The 19,401-nt window shown below is 41.0% G+C and overlaps 1 protein-coding gene across 6 annotated transcripts in view; it reads right to left on the bottom strand.

The window, feature by feature from the left end:
- LOC147011108 (protocadherin-9-like) overlaps positions 1 to 19,401 on the bottom strand; it is a 474,017-nt gene that overhangs the window by 344,591 nt on the left and 110,025 nt on the right. The window contains exon 1 of one of the 6 annotated variants that reach the window (XM_085860427.1): positions 17,440 to 17,618. The exons of the other annotated variants lie outside the window; for them this stretch is intronic. The gene's annotated coding sequence lies outside the window, so the exon portion shown is untranslated. Of the gene's footprint in view, positions 1 to 17,439; positions 17,619 to 19,401 lie in introns of those variants that run through there. 6 annotated transcript variants of the gene reach the window in all.

Raw genomic sequence — 19,401 nt, 5'->3', positions numbered from 1 at the left:
CCTAAGACCCTTATGGAAGGCTTTCTTGGCATAAAGCACTTAATAATCTAACCATAAATCAATCTGCTATCAATATTAGAATTGTAAAAAAAGGGGGTTAGGGAGGAGTGAGTGTCAGGGAGAGGGGGTGCACAGAGGTCACAGGAGCTTAAGAGGAAGAGAGATTCTGAAAGAAAGCATCGATTTAACACAAATCAATTGCACATGGCATTAACGTGTCAAAACATTAATGAATGTGGAGTGTAATTAAATACATGCTTCCCATCCTTCATTTGCCAGCAACCTGGCCAACCAAATGAGGACTGTTTTGGGCAGTATTGTGTGATTGAGTCAAACCTATCCAAAAGTACATTATCAGCTGTGATACATTCCACTCCTGCTTGGCATGAGATACCAACAATATCAAAAAAGTAACTAAATGTTACAGGTAACTTTATGACTTTCAAGGTACTGTAACATGTCTGTGGCTAAAGAGACCAGTTAGGCCAGATAGCCATGCCTCAGGTGAATTAGAGCAATCGAATTGGTTGGTTTTTCTGGAAAATGCGTGAATGGTCACACGACTTTCATGTCTGCATGCACTAGCCGACGTTTACCAAAAATTGATCGAAGTTGAGAACTTGAAGTCACTTTTTACATTGAGCATATGTTTTGTGGCTCCCTGCCAGTTGATAATAACTCAGGAACAATCTACAATACTAAAATAATTCACAGCTCCTGAGCCACGTCATCTTGTCATAGAGCATAGACTGCACAACTGTATTTGCTCAAAAATTGGTGTGCAAAATTATTTCACACAAGGAAGGTTTCCATTGTGTACAGCCTTTTTGGCTGCTGGTTGCATCATTGGTTAGGGGCACGGCTGTGCCACTGATGCAGTGCCCCATTAGCAGTACACTGGTGCGCATTTCACCGACCTCAGAAGGATGACAGGTTGAGTCAACCCACTTGTGTTAATTCAGCAGCCAACAGGGCTCAAACTCAGGACCCTAGGATCCTAAGCCACCACCTTAACCACAAAGCCAACACCAGACTACAAGGAAGGTGAACATTACAATAAAAATTTGCAATTGTTCATCAAATTGAAATAAAAAGTATTAAACACAGCCACTTTCAGTGAGCTGAGTGAGTATCATGATGCATACCGCACACATAGCGTGGAATAGAGAAGTCTGAACGTAAATCCATCACGTAAATGCTGCACAACTATTTTTCATACATGTACAGGACAAGATACATGTATTTACGATTTTGCTTATTTATGAGTGGGCACCCAAATCTATATATCCTTTGTTGTTGTTCTTGGTCTGTTTTTTTTCGTCGTCTTCATTTCTAACAGAAAAAGTGATCCTGCTCCTCACCATCTTCTGACATCAGCATCTGTTTTACTCATGCAAACAAATCATTTACTATAACTGCCTGAGTGCTGACCTTTTGACAAATATTCTGATGTAAAACAACAAAATTCATAACTATTAATTGTACATTGTGCATTCATTTGACAAATATTTTTTCAGTAAGTTTCGTTTAACAAGTCATTTGTTGTGCAGTTACATCATCTCTGCGACATTTCCAAAAATTACGATTGTACCATTTCAGCAACATCTTCAACAGTTCAAAATTCGACTAGCATTTGCCAAGACAACAAATGACGACCAAGGACAAACAAAATAAAGAGTTGGCCTTCACCTGGAAAAACCTGTTATCATATGGACAACTGTCTGTCACTATCACGTGCAACAGGATTTCATGGAGTCAGTGACTGTGGCGGCTCACAATATCACACATTTTTCAAAAATTGTTCTCCCAGCAGCACTTCTGTAGCACGTCAATAATTAACACGTCAACAATGACCATTAAAATGTCAACAACAACAGCAGAAGCACATCAACAATAACAATTAAAACCATCTCGGCTTTGAAGTCTACACACCAGACATCAACAATTTCACCTTCTCAAGGAAACATCCACATCAACATTCATCTCATCACATTACAAGCCCACACTTGGCATGGTGTCTCTGGGAGAACTTTCCGGCAGGTGGACAAATATATATATATATATATATATATATATATATATATATATATATATATATATATATATATATATACATGTATTATATATATATATATATATATATATATATATATATATATATATATATATATATATATATATATATATATATATATATCTTTTTCTCTCTCTCTCTCTCTCTCTCTCTCTCTCTCTCTCTCTCTCTCTCTCTCTCTCTCTCTCTCTCTGTCTCTCTGTCTCTCTGTCTCTCTGTCTCTCTGTCTCTCTGTCTCTCTGTCTCTCTCATTTTATTGGGGTGGGCCATTGCATTCTCGCTGAATCAAACAAACCCAAACCCAGCAGGTCTCATTCTGCAGGCCCCGAAGACATGGTGGATACCCTTCTTTAAGGACAAATATAAAATAAAATAAAATAATGGGAGGTGGAGAAGAGGAGGTATAAGATCCATGGGACATGTGGTTCCTCCTCTATAGTAGTTATAAACTGACCCAAAATGCACGCATGCACAAGGGTATGCATGCTGATGTAACAATATTTGCAGTCAGGTTTGTAAGTCAGGTCAGTTTTTTGGAAGACCCACTGGTAATATGTAATTCAGTGCTACCTGCTGCATGGTCGGGTTTTCGGCGACGAAACCGACATCCCTCACTGGCTTGTCAGTGAGTGACTGTGACACCCTACCAGGACTAAAAACAACACCTGAAAAAGGGGCCGATGAGCTCCCTTTGGGAACCAACGGCCATCCAGTAAGGAGATGAGATGGTGTCTCCTAAAAAAACACCCATCTTGGTTGGGCCAATTTTGGCTACTCAAGTAGCTGAGAGAGATAGTGGAACCCTTGATGTGAGGCGGATGAGCTCGTATTGGCCAACGGTAACCATCAAAAAGCGGATGAGCTAGTAATTAACCAATGGCCAATACAAAACTACACCTGTGGGGAAAAGGGTGGTTTCGCAGGGTCGCTGAAGCCATGGAAGACATGTTCCTCGTCCAATGGATGACACTGCAGTCCAGTTCTTCCCCAAACCACTTTTATACCATAATGAATTCCAATAATATGAAGAGAATGTTTCGACAACACCACTTGCGCATAAATCTTGCAAATATTAGAGGTCTTCGGACAAATGTTGGAGTGCTTGTTTATAGAGCCAAGCAAAGTAAAGGCCCGGTCACACCTTGATGTTTTAGCCAACGTATGCCGATTTTTGAATTTTGTTTCTAAAACGCTGGCACACGTTGAATACGTTATGGGTAAGTTTTGATAACATTGAGAGCACGCTGAAAAACACTGCCACACGTCGTTGTACGTTGGCTTTAAACGTTGTACTTTTTAGTTGTCCTCAATTTTTTTCTTGGTTGAAATTTCACGACGTATGCCGACGTATGCCGGCGTATGACTCACACGTTCCGCGACGCTGGCCACAAGTTGTATGCACGGTCTGCGATCGTTGACAGACGTCAACACATGCTACTTGTAAGTTAATCATAAGTTGAGACACGCCGAGGTAATGTTTAGCGTACCCGAAACTTATTTCTAACCTATGATTAACGTGTTGTTGGCACGTTACGCGATCCTTGCCACACATCGACAGACGTTACTTTTAAGTTAGTCATAGGCTGAAAGACGTCGGTATAATGGATCGTCCTTGCGTCAGCGTCCACGGCCACGGCCAGGACACTTATTTGCAGCATTCTTCAAACTTTTCTTCGGCATGACGAGGATGTTCACACTTCGATGTCTAGCTTGGCTATGATTCCAATTGTCCATCGGCAGCGTCTATTTAAAATAGTCGAGTTTGAGCGTTTTAACACGTTCAGAAGAAACGCTTCAAATTTCCAAACCCCAGCGTCAAAAAACAAAGGCGAGTGACAGCCATTTAAATCGTTCATTGTAAACAATGAAAATAGCTGAGTGGTACCGTTTAAAAGTCGTTGAGTGTAAAAAAAATCCAATTGTTGAGCGCAAGCGTCTACTTTCGATAGTGGAGATGCAGCCATTTAAATCGTTGAGTTTATCATTTAAATCGTTAAATCGTTAAACGCAAGGACGATCCATCATAACCCACACCCTCCCCCTCACACTCACCTACTACTGCCAACATGAACAAACTACTCCTAGTACTAATACTAATACTGATACTGATACTGTTACTGCTGACATGGACATCGACTCAAAAACCCTGTTGGGTTCCCCTTTTATGAGCAGCATTTTTATATACCAATTCCCAAAACCGCTGGGAACACGTCTTTATATGGCAGTTGTAAGTTGGAAACACGTTAATTTTTTTTTTTTTGTCGACCGGAAGACGTCATTGGAATACGTCTACATACGTCGATGTGTGTTGGGACTACGTAAAGAATTGGTTCAAAGCACGTCAAACATAAGTTAGAAATAAGTTTCGCGTAAAAAAGACATTACCGCGACGTGTTTCGACTTATGAGTCGCTTATAAGTAGCCTTTGTGGACGTGTGTAAGCGTCCACATATCGTGTGTAAAACTTATCCCCATCGCATGCGGAACGTGTGTCATACGCCGAGTACGTCGTAAAATTTTGAACATGTTTAAAATTTCTTGACGTACTCTACTTACTACGACGACGTATGATAGCGTACTTTAGCGTTCTACTCACGTATACCAAACTTACTCATACCGTATTTGACGTGCCCCAACGTTTTAGACACATTTTTCTTAGGTCGGCATACGCTGGCAAGATCGCCAAGGTGTGACCGCGATGTTGACACTTCCATTTCTATGGCAGTTACGATTCGAATCGTTGTGCGTCAGCCTTTTAATAGGCTACGTCACGACATAGTCGGCGATGCGTGCAACGCGCTATGCCTAAGTTAGACTATCGTTGGGCATCGGTTGTGTAGGCCGACAACAGGTTCAGCATTCGTTGGTATAAGTTATCTATAACACAACAAAACGTTCTGTGTCCGTTACCAATGCGTTATACATAAGACCAAGTCACTATGAATACGTCCGAATCTTTAAAAAAAAACATCAAAAGTTCAACGTAAGCCAGCGTTTTAGATACATTTTAATACGTTGCCATCGCTGGCTAAAACGTCAAGGTGTGACCGGGCCTTAAAGCCAACATTATCGTTGCGACTGAATCAATGTTAAATTCTGCAGTGACTGATTGTTATGTGTCACTCAGTGGCTATCAGGAGGCACCTATAAGATGAGATTCACAGTGATGGTTGAGGTGGAATTATGATTTTGTTTCGCAATACACGCCAGGTTCAATCTAATCAGAACCTGAAACCTCCTGACCTGCAAGTCATATGGTCCATTGTAAAGACACATGTGGGGTGCCTACTGATCGGCACCGTGTGTCGCTCTGGCTCCCTGTTGGGAATTGACTGTCTTATTGATTACTTGTCTGATAACCTGGATTATTTCACCAAAACCACTGGTTCAGATCAAGTGATGATTCTTGGTGATTTCAATGTACATCATCAGGAATGGTTAGGTAGCAAGTCCCCAACTGACAGAGCTGGAATTGCATGCTGCAACCTTTGTCTGACGCATGGTTGGACTAACTTGTAAAAGAGTCTACTCCTGGTGATCATCTACTAGACTTTGTCATTGTTGACTCTGCTGCTTATTACACAAGCATGAAGGCCAACATTGGAACATCCAACCACAGCTCAGTGGAGATTACCTTAAAAAGCTACCAGGCTTGGATAAACCATACCAATGGCGATTATGAGATTACAAAACGCAAGCTTGGAACATCATAGGCAGCATCTGCATCGTGTGGCATGGGACCAAGCCCGAAACACTGGAGATCCTCAAAGAGCTTGCAACAACTTTGAGACAATCATCAAGTTAAGTATGGAGAAATTCATTCCTCATCGAGATGTCACATCCTGTTCTACCCTAAGGTATTCAATGGTTTACTGAAGCTTGCCGAATGTCTGACAAAACTGTGTCTGGCAGATAACAATTGGAGTAAGAGACCCTGTTCTGTTTCCCATGATGCTTTGATAGGGGGCAAGGCAGAACTCTCAGAAAGTGGAGGAGGAGTATAAAAGACAACAATTCCACAGATCAAAAGATCGTCTGACCGCTGGAGTAGCCAAACCCCACGATTGGTGGTGGGCCGTGAAGAGAATACAAGGGAAAGGATGACATTGTAATATCCCAACTTTGCAGAAGGATGGTCAGACCTTTGCTACCTCTCAGGTGAAAGCAGACATCTGCGATCATTTTGCGATCACAAACGGGGACAGGAACAACGCAGGTGTGATGGGCCAAATGGCCTTCTCATGTGCCAAAGTTCCCTGTGTGACATTGTTAAGAATGGGAAGAAATGGGGAGGGGATGACAGAGTTTGGTTGGGGGAGGGAGGGCAGAGAGGGGACAGAATTGGGATTGAGGGATTTAATTGGGGAGGGGGGGGTGGGGAGTTGAGGTCATTGGGTTTGGAGGGGAATAAGGATTTGAGGAAAGGAGGAGGGGAGCAAAGAGTTTGGATGTGGTGTGCATTCGACATCTGGAGCATCTGGAGCTCCCAACTCTGGAGCATTCGACAACAACTGAAAAACATGTTTAGGCTAGAGTCCTGCTTGGTGCACCGTTTGTCCGTGTGCCTTGTTTATCAACATGGCAAATGACAGAGATACCGGGAATTGGAGCTGCTTGCATTAAAGTGGACATTCGCTGGAATGAGTGGAATACGGGTAATCAACACATTCTCTCCTGAGAACTCTCTAATGGAGATCATAGCTTCCATGAGATTTTTCATCAGCTGCCGCATGACCAACCGAGTTCCTTTGCACAATTTTGAGGATTCCAGATTGCGAAGAAACATGATAGGTGTACTGACTTTCAATTTCAGCTCATGAGTTGGCATGCCCAGAGGATGTAGCAAGTTGAGAAACTCGACAGTGGAGCGAACGATTTGATCCACGTCCGGAACAGTGTCAATGGATTTATAGGTGACTTCTTTACTGGGCAAACAGTCCAATAGTCGTTGATTCAGTGTATGAACAATGTCGTTTTGTGGGGTTAGTATTGCCCATTGAGACAACCAATCAGTGTCTCAATAATTTTGTGTGAAAAATATGGGCAATACCTGTGGGTGCTCACCTGATAGAATAATGATGCTGAGTAAGAAGTCAACGTGGGACAGAATCAGCAAAGTGTACCAATGAACCAATGTTATATCAAATACTGATTTTGGGGAGCAAACCCCCACCCTCCCTCCCCTGTAAACCTCCTTACACTCCGATGTTTTAAATAGCGTGAACAAACTTTGGTACATCATGGGCGATGAAGGTTGTGATAAAGTTTCATCGGAATTGTGTGTGTCGTTTCTGAGAAGAAGTTGCAAATACATATTTGGGGGTCAACTCCTCTCCCCCACCCCCATAAACTCCCACTGTAGACCCCTTTCGACCCAGATTATTTTGTAATGCCGTGAACAAACTTTGGTGAATCACAGTTGATGAAGGTTGTGATCAAGTTTCATCGAAATTCTGTGTGTAGTTTCAGAGAAGTTGCAAGTGCTAATGGAAGGATGGGGATGGATGAACTGACGGATGATGCGTCATCCTATAAACTCCCAGGAAATATTTCCAGGTGAGCTAAAAATTATGAAATGCACTGTTTATCAAATTGTTGTCAGAACTCACCACTGCAGCCAGATTTTCGTGAAGGGGGATGAGGCCGTCACCGGCATCAGGCTCAACTTTACCGTCACCAATGTTGAGCAGAAGAGTGGCAAACTGGTGTGCACTATGATCTACTCGTTAGTAAAAACATGTGTTTGTATGGAGGGTTTTTTTCAATATCTCGCCACAGCACGGACGATTTTAGACTCTCATTGACTTGATAGGCTCCAGTACCCCACCAAATTTGGGTAAAGTTTGTCTAAAATCACCAGCAAGAATTATCAGTGTGTCCATGGGCGTATTGTTTTGTCGAATATCTTGGAGAGTTCGGTCAAATGCCTCGAATGCATGCTTGTTTGACATAGTACATTTGTCCCACATGATCATGTTACAGCGTTTAAGGAGCATACTTAGTCCGGAATCATTTTTCACATTGCACATCACATTATCGACCATAGCCAGATTGAGGGGTAACTTAAAGGTGGAATGCCCCCATCCTACCGCTTTTAAGCAGTCACCGCAATGACCAACGATACTAGGAGGAATACAAAATCACACACAAGTACACACACACACACACACACACACACACACACACACACACACACACACACACACACACACACACCACGTTTTTTTCATTTTTCTCTTCCTAACAATTCTATCTCACATACACATACACACACCACATACATACACACACCACATACATACACACATACATACATACATACACACATGACTGATTTTCTGACTATCTGGATCATCATCTGGTCACCGCTCTTCGTCAAAGTTTCAATCCATGAAAATATAATTGACAACAAACTAATTTAGTACAAATGTGTACAGTGGTAAAAAAAAAAAATGAATAATTTGGATGCTAAAGATCGTGCATAATAATTATATATCAATCTGTGTAGATAATAGTCGGAAGCACCTCCTATAACTACAATTGTTGTAAAAGGTTGGACCATAATGCGACAGTACCAAATGAGTATCAGAATAATGAAATAAAATATGATTCATCTTTATCATAGTAAAAGAAAAAGACAACGAGGATTGAACGTTTACCTTTCCCTGAATAATTTTTCTTCATGGGTCAACATCAAAGCACTTCTGTGTCACGTGATTATCTTCAAACGTCTCTTGTTAACGTTTTAAAAGTCCCTAAATGGACACCTCTTCACTGATATCCTCAAGTAAACCTGCCTAAAACATACTCCATGCATGAATGTAGGTTTTGACGGAAGTGATTTTGGTGTATTAGGCCCGATAGCTCAGATTGCATCGAACACACAGAAACACACACATATATATATATATATATATATATATATATATATATATATATATATATATATATATATATATATATATATATATATATATATATATATATATATATATATATATATGGAGAGAGTTACAAACACTGCGATGAGGAAACATCTCATTGGAAATGACCGAATCAGCAACAATCAGTTTGGTTTCTGCCCTGGTCATTCACCTCCAGACTTGCTCACATACCTGCCTGAGTCATCAGTGTATGTCTTGTCTCAACAGACATCAGGAGGGTACAATTGTGGGACTTTGACATCAAAGCTGCACTTGATACAGTATGGTACAAGGGGTCGCTGGCCAAGCTGAATGCTAATGGAGTTGGAAGGCAGCTTAATTGCAGTGTTTATCCATGTACTTGATGGCAGACATATCTAGATAGTTGTCAATGGCCAAACATCAAATTTAACACCAATAAATGAATCTGTACCTCAAAGATCAATTATTGGACCCACATTGTTTTTCGTCTGAATTAACGATCTGTGTGACAATCTGCATAATCCTCCCTGCCTCAATGCTGATAGTACCATCTGCTGCCTGGTGGATGAGGAGAATGCCATCATTTCTCTGAGAAAGGATTTACAGAAGATCTATGAATGGGGGCAGAAATGGGATGTCCTTTTCGCGACTGAGAAATGCAAGGTCATGTCTGTGATGGATTGCTGTGTTGTGTCTGCGTGGACATTATGATTGCCATTCTCGGTATTGTGCGAACGTGCACAATAAACAATTTGGACAATGGCAGCATTCTGGTAGCCGTGTTTCTCCTTGCCTCTTAATGACACCTGTTTTGTTTTTGGAAGAACCAAACACCTGGTGACGAGGATAAACTATTTTGCCTTGGAGACTTACCTTTTCTCTCTTCCTGAAGTCATGGCCACATTTTGGCACAATTGGAGAGTTTAAATCTGAAGAAGAGTGGTCGCTTTATGTGGAGTGTGTGCAGCACTATTTTGCAGCTGATGGCATTACGAGTGTGGAGAAGCAACGGTCAATAATGCCGAGTGTTTGTGGTGTGCCAACATACTGAACAAGCTCATGTCAACTTTGTTCACACCAAGGAAACTGGAAGACGTCCCGTTTTCGAAGGAGACATCCCGATTTTTATAATGTCGTCAACCAACACCGGAATCTGAGGCCATCTGTGATTGTGCAGTGCTACAAGCTGAACAGCTACAGTCAAGAAGGGGGTGAGTCCATTTTGGATTATGTGGCAGCCTTATGTAAATTGGCTCAACGGTGTGAATGTGGAAGTAATCTATGGGATCGGTCAGTCTGTGGAGCAATAAACGACTGCATCCAATGCAGGATTTCGACAAGACCCTGCATATAGCTTCGTCAATGGAATTGGCAAAAAGAGAATGCATCGTATCTCCACAAACATACCAGAGTAGGGCGAAACGTAGCAGTAAACAAGACGATGAGTTTTAATAGCCACCCGACACCCCCCCCCCCACACACACACACACACACACACACACACACACACACACACACACACACACACACACACACACACACACACACACACACACACACACACACACACACACACACACACACACACACACACACACACACACACACACACACACACACACACTTCATCTTTTGAGGGGGAGTCCATAGTAAAATGCAGTCACTGTGGGTGGATGGCTCATAATCAAGCGAGCAAGTGTTCAGCTAGAAATGTGGACTGCTATGTTTGCGGCAAAAAGGGCCATTTTGCAAAAGTCGGTTGTTCGAAACCCAATACCCAAAGCATTCCTCTGAGTAAAAACAGCTCTCCACAGAGAATGAGCAAAACTTTGAAATACCAGACATATTGGTTCGAGGATGAAAATTAAGAGGACACTACAATCTTTTTCATCAATCAATCAAGCTAAATTATAACCATTTCTCATTAGGTTTGGGTTCAAGGCAGTGAAGTGCTGATGCAAACAGATTCCAGGTCTTTGGTATCACTGATGAGTGAGGCTATGTTCCAGGAGAAGTTTAGGGCAGACAACACAAGCAGACACACAATCTGCCCCACTCAGACCATACTACGCATGTATACTGGTGAATCATTGGCTATTGTGGGGGAATGTAAATTTGCTGTAACGTATGGCACACAGAAGGCAGAGTTGACCTTAATTGTGGTGAGAGGTTAAGGGCCCAATCTGCTGGGACGGGATTAGCTCAGGTCAATCTGCTTGAATTGGTAGGATGTGAACAACCTCAATGCCAATGATCAAATTAGGAAACTCCTTACAGAATATGGAAACCTTTTTGCATTGGAGCTGGGAAAACTGAAAGTAACGGAGGTCAAGCGAGATATTTACCCAAATGCAATTCCGAAGCTTGTGAAAGCCTGCCTGGTACCATTTTCGCTGAGAGGGAAGGTAGATCAGGAGTTGGGTCGATTGCTGAAGGCCGGGATCATAGAACCCGTTTTCTCATTGGGTAGCTCCATCATCACGGTTATGAAAAGAAATGGCTCGTTTTGTGTATGTAGAAACAAGGTTACAGTAAATCCGGCAACCCACTCAGACACTTACCCAATTCCCTGTACTGATGAGCTGTTTACCAAACTTTCTGCAGGTAAGCTCTTCACAACACTAGACTTGAGCCATGTCTTCACAAAGCTAGACTTGAGCCACCCCTACCAGCAGTTGATTTGGTCAAAAACGGCATTAATTTGTTGCAATAAACACACATCGTGGACTGTTCAGGTATACATGCTTACGGTTTGGAGTGTCAACCACACCATCTGTGTTCCAATGCACAATGGAAAATTTGCTTGTGGGGATTCCAGGAGTCGTGGTCCACCTTGATTATTGGTTCGTAACAGGAGATTCTGGTAGCAACCATCTTCACAACCTTCAGAGTGTCTTGAAGAAGTTGCAAGATGCTGGATTGTGATTACAACAATATAAATGCGTTTTCTTGCTGCTTAAGTCATATCCCTCAGCCACAAGTTAACCATTAACGGGATACAGCCGATGGATGAGAATGTCAGGTCAATCACCAAAGCATCTGCACCAAAGAATGTAAAAGAACTGAAGTCCTTCTTCAGGCTACTGAACTACTCTGGCAAGTTTTTGCTGTATTTAGCATCTGCAAGGCCATGCATGCACAGATGCAACATCACAATACATCACAATGTCTCTCAGCAGACTACCTAATGAATGGCATCCGGAGCTCTTTATGGGTGGCAAGCTCCTGTAGTGAGTACATGAATTGGCCATACTTGGAGTCAGGTTCTCCCGGAGCTTGGGATTCCAGTCTCACATTAACTCCATTGCCATTGGACCTGGACAAAGAGTGAGTGTCCTTCATAGTATTGCTGCATTCTTGGATCCACATGGCTGAGCCAGAGTGTACAAAGCCCATGTCCAGAGCACAATGGAGTATGCTCCTCTCGCATAGATGTCTGCAAGATGTCTACATCTTAAGAATCTGGATGATGTGTAATGTCATGCTGCACATATCATCAAGGCCCCTCCACAGGAATTTAATATTGACCCCTACAACACGGGAGAACTGTAGCAGGTCTGTGTCCAATGTACAGATTATGCAAAGAGGAAGCTCCAGCAGTTCTAAAAACTATGCTACCTCCATCAAGGACTCCAAGAAGGTCCACCAAAGCAAGTGCCTTCTTTGGAAACTATGCTATTCAGGGTCTGATTGGAAAGATGGAGAGTGGTCACTGGTCACTTGTTCAGTTTGATCGTTCTTATGTGCCCGCAATAATACCTGTGTGAAACAGCCTACCAGATGTTGATGTAAGTCACCCAACATCTGGGACTAAGGCTTTTTGCTCCAGAGCACACAAGTAGCTTAAAGCCTAATATACTTATAATATTGTTGTTATACTTATCGATAATGTGGGTTCTTTTTTTTACGTTTGCACTTTGATATCTTGTTTTCATGGTATAAATGAGCACTGATTTTTGTTGTTTAAAAAAAAGTGCTTATGAGTTTAAAAAATAAATAAATAAACACAAGTACAAATACAAAGAGGGTGAGAGGAGGTCACGATACCATTCCATGAATGTCTGGTTATTTTCACAAATATAAATATTTTTAAGTCATGATTAAGAGAGAAATTTTTGAAAGATGTGATTCAGATACACAGTTGTCCATTAAGGTATATAGTCAGTATTTTTCTGCTTTCTCACCACTTCAAATTATGGAATATTTCCTGCCAAGAAAGAAAATTTTCAGGAAGAGAAAATCAACATTCTTCATCGTGGTGTCTGATAACAGGTATGTGGACAATTTTTTCTTCAAAACGAAGATGTAAGTAAGTAAGTAAGGAAAAAAGTTGATTGGTTGATGGAGGCCACCATTTTAGCTCACCTGGACTTTAGTCAGGTAGGCTTATGCAATTGAGCAGTGTCCATAGGTGAGTGAGTGAGTCAGTCAGTCAATCCGTAAACACTTCACGATCGCTTGAACCAAACACAGTATTTTGATGAAACTTGGCCACAAGCTTTGTATCTGATGCCAAACAAAAGTGTATTGATCGCATCTAAATCTGTGCTCATTGAAGGGGTCTACGGGGGTTTTTTGTCTTACTTGTAGTTTTTGCCATACTTGCTCTCATTCATCCTCATGCTCCTGTGTGACAAAGTCTCACAGGACTTGGTCACACAAGAGCATGGGGATGAATGAGAGCAAGGGGAGGACACAATCGCAAGCTTTCAATCACAGAAATGGAACGAAAAAAAATGCAAATCAGGAAAGAGGTGGGCTTGGAGGAAGGGGGGGGGGGTAATTGCGATCGAAAATGTTATGGTTGTGGATACAGGCCCCCGTAACAAACGGACGCCAACGTTGTCAGACAGAATGAAAACCCGTCATTCTTGTTACAAAAACAGCTAAAATTGATGAAAAAGCGGGTGAAATTGAAACCAACACAGTAATTACGGTCGCAATAGCAGATATAATGGAAACCAACACGTTTATTCTACACACAAGAACGGTCGTGACGGACACAAGAATGGTCAATCCCGAAATAGAACGGTGGAGAATGGAAGCAAGATTGATTATTTCCGTCGCGAAACGTCCGAGAGCGAAACAATGGCGGTTCATTCCGGTTACTGGAGTGCGAACAAGATGGCGGATGCAGTAGAACGACCTGTTACGGTATGTAAATTTTTAGTGCTTGTGCCTCGAACATAAATGTAATATAGATAATATATAGTGGGTAGTACCTGATGTAGTTTTAACAATTTATTAAACCGAATTTTATTGTGATGATAATGTTTGGTTTGCCTGTATTTCGAGCCCCCGAGTGAAGGATCGCTAGTTGTGTATGCTCAGTTCAACACAGGGGATCGTGTATGGGATCTTTTTACAGTTTTTACTTCATATTAACTTTGTTATTTTATTGGAATTCGCAATTTATTATTACTATCAAATTTTACCTCTTGCAAATATAAACGATCAATCGTCACTGATCGCTGCAGCACGGGGGCACGAATTACACGAAATGTCAGCCACACATTAAGTCAAGAGGGCGCATTTATCGCTGCTTGTATAATATCCTGTACCACAAACGGGTTTTCATTCACAGACATGATATATTCAAGGCAGACTACGTTAAAGTTAACTTACCATAACTTCAAGAACTTTTCAAGCCGCCATGTTTTCCACGTTATGGTAACCGGAATTAATCGCTTTCGCTTCGGTCTCCGCCATTTCGCGACGGAAATAACCGATGTCGCTTCCATTCCCCACCGTTCTATTTTTGGATTGACCGTTCTTGTGTCCATCACGACCGTTCTTGCGTGTAGAATAAACATGTTGGTTTCGGCTATATTTGCTATTGCGCCCGAAACTACTGTGTTGGTTTCAATTTCGGCCACTTTTTCATCAATTTTAGCTGTTTTTGTAACAAGAATGACCAGTTTTCATTCCGTCTGACAACGTTCGGCGTCCGTTTGTTAGGGGGGCCTGGGATATCAGATAATCTGGGATGGTGATGATCAGTTGGCTTGAAGTACTGCTCCAGATAACTTTATCAGGCTCATCCTTAATTCCCACCAATTGTTGGCAAAACTGTTATCAAGCTTATCAGACCTAGTTCTTATCAGGCTTTTCTGCATTCAACTCTGCCTTTGCTAGACCTACAGGTATGCATACAAGATATCCTAGAAGTGTGCACACTGACCTCAAACTGTCCAGCCTGGTTTTGAATGCAGCTAAAAAATGTCACCTTGGTGTTTGTACATTCGTCTTCATTTATTTATTTATATTTTCTGGTTACTTGTTGCCTATGTGGACCTGGCAATCCTGTTGCGTGGAAATAAGTTTTTAATTGCTTCTTAAATGAGACAGCATTCTATAAATTTTTCTTTCTTGTTTCTCCTTGTTCCTTTATCATTTCCTGTGTGACAAACACATGTGGTTCGAACTATGTTGTCATTCATAACTAATCCTGTCGGCACAAAGTCTCTATAATGGCACATTTTAGTAAATGCATAAAAGTACTCCTTTTTGATTCATTATTAGGCTTTCAAGCCCCGAAGGCTGAACAGCTATTGCTCCCACTGGAGTTTATTATTATTACCCTGCACACGCGAAGCCAAAAGCGGAGTTAAGCAATAATATGGGTTCATGTCTGTCCGTCAATCTTATCAGTTTATGATCACTAGTTTATGATCGAGGAACAACTTATTTGAATTGAATGTTATAGTTTGAACACGAATCGGAACATAAATAGGAAGACAAGTCTGCCTTTTAACTGTACTTTGGATCTGAATTTGTCTTGATCGCACATGCGCAGATCGCACTTGATCGTAAGAAAGGAGTGAGATTTTTTTTTACTCTGTCTGCCTCACTGGCTATCAAGCAGAATTGAAAATCATTCCAAACTGGAAACTTGCTGTTTCTAAGGGTGTTATAAAGGACACAAACAACAAGCATGAATAACTAATGTAACGAGTTCGACAGGGTGATGTAATAGGGCAAATAGACACTGGGAAAAACGGCAGTAAAACATGTAAATTTATATATTTATATGCCTTTAAACCTATTTTTTATACACCTTTAAACCTCTTAAAATTAAATTGTACACTTGAACACCAGAACTCAAATCCCCTTCATAATACTTCCAAAAACCATGCTATATATTGCGATATATAGCATGTAGGCATAGCATGTGAGAGCGTACAGTATTGTGATGAAGAAGGGGTCACCAATATGGCTATGTACTATGCTGATTGATGCTGCTTTCTATGGTGATCAATGAAGCCTTCATCTCCTAAACTGCAACTCTATGTCATCTTATTACAGTAAAATTTGCTGGTGTGCCGATAAAGAACAGAGCGCAAGTGAATAGGGGTGGTGACTAAGACTGTTTCAGTCATGCTAAACTTCAAGATTTTCTTTAATGATCTTTAATTATTATTATGAGGAGTAGTAGTGTTATTATTATTACTATTATTATTCTGATTATTACATCCTATTTTGTTACACATTTTTCATGATGACCATGACACCAGTTAAACGTAACTTCACAGGGTTGTCATAAGTCATGACATCTCTGACACATTGTCCAACACAGCTGATTGGCCAAAGGCTTGGTGGTCATCTTGGACTTCCTACTTATTCATATTTATTTTCAAAAAAATTTCAAATATCTTCTTTGGTACCCCTGAACTGATCAATCAAACTTCACATATGTTGTTGATGGACCTGGGGGCTTGAAGTTTGAGATGGAAAAGTTACTAACCCCTCAAACAAAAATCAGACTGCATGTCCTGAAGCTCACCTGGATCAGGAGCAACAGTCACTCAACCCCCCCCCCCCATCCCACTCCCACCCCAGACCCCTTTAGACCCTGATCTATTTAATTCCACGAACAAACTTTGGTACATCACGTGGGAAATGAAGGTTGTGGGAAAATTTCATCAAAATCATGTGGAGTTTCAGAGAAGAAAGCAAATACCTATTTCGAAGCGCAAAAAAACCCCCCATATACCCCCTTAATAAGCACAGATTTTGATGCGGTCAATACACCACCTTCGTTAGGCATCAGATATAAAGCTTGTGGCCAAGTTTCATCAAAATTGTGTGTTTTCTTCAAGCGATAATGACTGAAGTGTTTTTCGGATTGACTGACTGACTCATTCACTCCTGTGTGACCAAGTCTCCTTCTATTCATTCTCGTTCGTTCGTTCGTGTCTCTGTCTGTCTGTCTGTCTGTCTGTCTGTCTGTCTGTCTGTCTGTCTGTCTGTCTGTCTGTCTGTCTGTCTGTCTGTCTGTCTGTCTCTCTCCTGTTCCATTCCATTCCATTCTGTGTTCTAACTCCTCAAAACGAGCTTGGACTCTGTATACAAAAAATGTGAAAGGGCGAAAAAGAGAAAGTGAAGAATAGGTATGGATTGGGGGGGGGGGTGACAAGCGTGGACGTACATACATACATGCATACATACATGCATACATACCTTGTATAATCAACTTGACTGTTGTGTAACCAAATCATTTTATGGCCTCCGTATGCCGATTAAACACAACCAACTCATTGACTTTGTTCTGCCTGTTTCAGGATAAGGGCAGTCACATGCATTATGCACAAGAATTTTCTCCTGAAAGTGAGTGAAATGCCAACTTTGGCACCACCTTGGATGAAAAGTGGAATGCAGGCGAACTTGTTTTCCTGAACTGTACTCTACCTTGAAGCTCACAATTAAAACTCTCTTTCATCTCTCTCTCATTCTGAAATGTGAATAGGGGTTAGTATGTACATAAACCATTGGCAGGTGATCCAAATTATATTAACCATATTGAAATGTGCCACTTTTACAAAAAAAAAAAATACATAGTTTCATAACGATGGATTTATGACAGCCAAAAGTTTCATTTCAGACCATGTTCAAAGCTCTTGATTTAAACATCTCAAGTTAGTTTTTATGATGGATATTCTTCTGCCGGCTATAAGGTCCTTTTGTTCTGCATTGGAGAAGAATAAGAGCTGAAGTGTTTGTCTTTAAGCTGAGATTTTCTATTTTATGTGCCACGATTCCATTATGAGGTTAGTTGCATAATAAAAAAGGATTTTTCCTCATATTAAGCTTGGGATCTTTACCTGAATGTATTAAAGGGGTCTATTACATCATGGAGTTACAAAAGTTTCAACAAAGGTATCTGTGATGCCAGAAAATAGACAAATAATTGATTCTACGCTGAGCGTGAAGGAGAATTAGACAGCAACTCCTGACACCTCGTGGCATTTCCGAACAAAATTGTGCTTCGTTGTGAAAGAATTCAAAAATCTAGAGAATTTTAAAACTTCATATACAATCGTATCAATTAACTTCCCTGGCAGGAGTTTCTCTCGAAGGATCGCCAAGTGAGGGGAAAATTATCTTACAGTTGCCTGGCTATATTCTCTGCCTGAAAATTAATGGAATATTTAAGTTGAAAGAACTTAGATTTAGTTTATGTGAATAGCGGTTAGTATGTACAGAAAGCGAACGGGGTTGGGGATGCAACACGGGCATGATGGACAACAACACTTCACCTCCCATGAATAAATATCCTTGTATAACCTGTGAAGATGTGTGCAAATAATGATAATATGCAATTTGGCAGGAGGTTCAGCAGCAAAGCAAATTAGAAAATGTAATTATGAATGACTGAAGGCACCAGCAAGGAATCACCACTAACCAGAACTTTCAGACTTTCTGCCAAGCCTGTGCCTGACATTAATGCATTTCATGCAACATGAAGTTCACAGTGTGGACCTTCTCACAGCCAAGCCTTCTCTTGGTAAGCAGGGAAGATGAGGAGCATTCATCCAAGATTTCCAAGATGGGGTAATATATATATATATATATATATATATATATATATATATATATATATATATATATATATATATATATATATATATATATATATATATATATATATATATACATATGTATCTTCTTCTTATTTCGGCTTCTCCCGTTAGGGGTTGCCACAGCGGATCATCCGTATGATCCGCATAGTGATTTGGCACATGTTTTACGCCGGATGCCCTTCCTGATGCAACCCTGGTCGCCTCTTACGACACAGGGATATGGTACACCTATTTTAACATAATTTATGCGGTATAAAGTTTAGCCATGCAATGAAAAAACAAGTGTTGTCAAAGCTGAACAAGTAGAAACCCAGAGTTGTCAGTACTTTACTCCTGGTTATCTCCCTTTCATTCATGTTAACTGTTCCACCATAATATTCAGAGTTGAGAAACTAAAAAATGAAAGGTTGTAAAACTTTCACAGCATAAACTCTGAGCACTACAATAACCTATTTGGTTATATCATGGGCTCCGTAGTTGGTGCATATTGTGGTTCAAGCCTGGTCAAACCTTTATTGTGACTTTTATGGGACCCACGCCGTGGCTTAATGGTTAGCGCGTC

Source organism: Eptatretus burgeri, chromosome 16, assembly GCF_056783735.1.
Source record: "Eptatretus burgeri isolate ZD-2024b chromosome 16, Ebu_testis_v1, whole genome shotgun sequence".
In the NCBI taxonomy this organism is placed as follows: domain Eukaryota; kingdom Metazoa; phylum Chordata; class Myxini; order Myxiniformes; family Myxinidae; genus Eptatretus; species Eptatretus burgeri.
This window is presented reverse-complemented; position numbering and strand designations above follow the sequence as displayed.